Source organism: Trifolium pratense, linkage group LG1 (genome assembly GCF_020283565.1).
Source record: "Trifolium pratense cultivar HEN17-A07 linkage group LG1, ARS_RC_1.1, whole genome shotgun sequence".
NCBI classification, from domain to species: domain Eukaryota; kingdom Viridiplantae; phylum Streptophyta; class Magnoliopsida; order Fabales; family Fabaceae; genus Trifolium; species Trifolium pratense.
Window position 1 is genome coordinate 9,602,123 of NC_060059.1, and position 4,098 is coordinate 9,606,220.

General features: G+C 28.1%; 1 non-coding gene across 1 annotated transcript; it reads right to left on the reverse strand.

Moving 5' to 3' along the window:
* On the reverse strand, nucleotides 1-72 carry TRNAD-GUC. The gene has a single exon. It is a non-coding gene; the product is annotated as a tRNA-Asp (tRNA).
* Nucleotides 73-4,098: the final 4,026 nt, after the last annotated feature.

A 4,098-nucleotide genomic window follows, 5' to 3' on the forward strand; every position in this document is an offset into this window, starting at 1 on the left:
CGCCGTTGCCGGGGATCGAACCCGGGTCACCCGCGTGACAGGCGGGAATACTTACCACTATACTACAACGACTTGTTGATGTTTAGTTTGTTCCGTTTCGTTATATTGGATACATTATTTTAGTGGCGCGTATTGTAATCTTAACGTAGAAGTTATACGTCACATTTAAAATGGAACCAAGTGAAAACTATAATTTAAACTGATACCAAAAAAAAAAAAATTGCAAAAGCAAAACGACTTTATTAAAACAAAAAACTCCGAGTACAACAAGGGAGCACTTATAGAGCTTAGAACTTGAGAATAACAATAGTTCAAGGATTAACATACAAAAGTCTGAGATAAATCATATCCTATTCTATCTGATCTTATATCAATAAAACTAATTCAAGAAAGTTTTGTAAGCATACAAAAGTAATAGTCTAAAAAACACAGCTTAATGCTGGGAAAATACTTCTATAGGAACAAATACAAATGAGTAGTGTTAGGCACACTCACATCAAGTAAAAAAAATTAAAAATAAAGTAATTAAAGTGATATAAATTGATGTGATAAATTTAATTTTCTTTTATTTTTTGATTTGTGTGAGTGTGCCTAAAATTTGTGTCTAACTAGTTGTGCCTATCTAAGACTTTCGGTTGTCTCTTGACCATGCAAGAGTTTCTCACATACAATAGTAAAAAGTTTTTATTTTAACGGAAAATATATTATTAATAAACCAAGTCTATGCACAAGACGAACAGAGACCGGTAAAAGGGAAGCTACAAAACACGGTATCGTATATAAGCAGAACACCAATGAAAATACTAAAACTTACACCAGCAGAAAAAAATATATTCTAATCTCATTTTTAGAAAGATACTCTCGAGTAACTCCTCCAATCACCACTCATTACATACTTCGACTAACTCCTCTTCTCAACTAAAAAGACTTCTCCAATTCCATAAAATTTTCTTTTTCCCATCAACCTGTTCTAGTGAAATATCAAAGAGTCTATTAAATCGGTCCCTAAGATTGTCTCCATCTACCCATGGGTCCAACCAAAACTTTGTGTCTTTGCCATCCACTACCACTTTCCTGATGTTCTTTACAAATCATCCTGCATCTCTAAATCTTGAAAAAATTAATGCCATATTCAGATCCCTCCACCAAAGAGAGCTTCTTTTGTCGGTTACATCCAGCCTTTCACCATATCCTTTATATATTAAGGCAGAAAACAATGTTTCCCACCTAACTGCTAATTATCCCGCCTAAATTACTTTCATATTATTTATTTATTTATTTTATAATTTTTAACTCTAATTAATGATCTTTTTTAACTAAATAAAAGACTTTTCCAATTCCCACTGTCTCTAAATTCTGAATATTGCTATTCTACAATTGATTAAGTTATTTTTTCTTAATATTTTCATATATAAATTGGCGTGTACAATACGGGATTTTTCAAAACATCTTGGCATATTTTTGAGAGATTTTTTTTTGTCTCAAATGGATGCTTTTATATTTTATATATATATATATCAATGTGGAAAATACATGTAATTGGTCGAGTTTAATTTTTATGCATTGTCGGTGTGAATTTTTTTTACACATGCATCTAATAATTTGTATCCTACTTTGTATATTACTGGAGTACAAAATTTTTATCGTAGTATTTTAAATTTTCTTAACATACTACAGTACTACAAATTTTCATTGTATAGTATTTTAAATTTTCTTTAACTTTGGTATTTTTTTGTCAAGTAGTCTAATGACATGACTCACATATAGAGGATAAGACTTTAAGCAATTTGAACGAGGGTAAGCTAATTTTTTAAAATGGTCATGGTCGTCATTGGTGAATGTGGATCTCACTAAGGAGTTAATTAGAAATCCTTTATATATTAAGGCAGAAAACAATGTTTCCCACCTAACTGCTAATTATCCCGCCTAAATTACTTTCATATTATTTATTTATTTATTTTATAATTTTTAACTCTCATTAATGATCTTTTTTAACTAAATAAAAGACTTTTCCAATTCTCACTGTCTCTAAATTCTGAATATTGCTATTCTACAATTGATTAAGTTATTTTTTCTTAATATTTTCATATATAAATTGGCGTGTACAATACGGGATTTTTCAAAACATCTTGGCATATTTTTGAGAGATTTTTTTTTGTCTCAAATGGATGCTTTTATATTTTATATATATATATATATATATATATATATATATATATATATATATATATATATATTCATTATTCAATGTGGAAAATACATGTAATTGGTCGAGTTTAATTTTTATGCATTGTCGGTGTGAATTTTTTTTACACATGCATCAAATAATTTGTATCCTACTTTGTATATTACTGGAGTACAAAATTTTTATCGTAGTATTTTAAATTTTCTTAACATACTACAGTACTACAAATTTTCATTGTATAGTATTTTAAATTTTCTTTAACTTTGGTATTTTTTTTGTCAATTAGTCTAATGACATGACACACATATAGAGGATAAGACTTTAAGCAATTTGAACGAGGGTAAGCTAATTTTTTAAAATGGTCATGGTCATTGGTGAATGTGGATCTCACTAAGGAGTTAATTGAACATATTTTTATTTTCTAATATATTTTCCTGAAAATTTTAAGCTCTTTCTTTTTCTGACAATTTGTACTGGTTTACATGAATATATATGTGCCTGATTATAAACACTTAGTGCCCGTTTGACCTTACTTATTTTTTACTTTTCTACTTCTTTTAAGGAAAACTATGGTCAAACACAATTTTGATAAAAGTTCTTAAAATAAGAAGTGTCTCTTTTAATGAAGAAAACACAATATAAGTGACTTAAAAAAAATTATGAAAATTATCGATTTAAACCTTCCAATTAAAATAGTTAAATGTTTGAATTTTTTTCTATTCTACCTTCATTTTAGTTCACCATTTACTTTTGTGTTCCAATTATATTTATGACAATTTTGGAACACAGTGTTGATATTTTATATATTCAATCTTTTTTAAGACTAATAGAACAATAATTTTGTAACCAAAATTATATAAATTTAGAACACTTTCAAATTTTATCATAGTCCCGTGCGACACGGACTAGTTTATGCGTTAAAGGCTCTGTTTGGTAACACAAATAAGCTAGCTTATAGCTTATTATATGAGCTTATAAGCTTGTTTCAAAAAATTAGAGGTGTTTGGTAACAAGCTTTTTGTACTAGCTTATAGCTTTTTTTCAGATGCTATTTCAAGTAGCATTTGAGCTTATAGCTTATAGCTTTTTACACTTTATTCCATTTTTACCCTTTAATTTAATAACTACTCACTCTAAAAAATAAACTACCCACTATCAATTATGTAATTTTATATTTAATAACCACTTTAAAAGCTAATTTTACCAAACACTTTAATTTCAATAAGCTAGCTTTTCAGCTATCAGCTATCAGCTAGCTTATCAGCTATCAGCTAGCTTATAGCTTATTTTTACCAAACAGACCCAAAATAGAATGCCACAAAGAGTTTGTCTTTGTTTTAAGGCGCCACCCTCATTTTCCTAATAAAGTTAAATTAAATAATTTTAAGTCCCTTAACCCCCAACCCCACCCCCCACCCCCCACCCCCATTCTTTTGGTTTGCACACCCTCTCCCATTTTATTCAGTAAATTTTTCACGATTCCTCACTCCCTCTCCAAAGAAATTTTTTAAACATTCAATTAGAGAAATAATACTTGATATATGAAATAAACTATATAGATAAACTGAACTATGGCTCTGTTTAGTAAAATTAAGCTATAAACTAGCTTATAGTTGATAATTGAAAAGTTAGCTTATAGCTGATAGCTGAAAAGCTAGCTGATTGAAATTAAAGTGTTTGGTAAATTAGCTTTTTAAATGATTGATAAATATAAAAAGACATAAAAGGACATTTATATCTAGTGAGTAGTTTTTTATTTTATAAAAAATAATAAAATAAAATAAAATGTTATAAATGGAAAAAACTGTAAAAAACTATAAGCTATAAGTTCAAACATTACTTGAAATAACACCTAAAAAAGCTATAAGCTCGTTAGAAAAGTTTTTTATCAAACACTTTTATTTTTTTTCAAA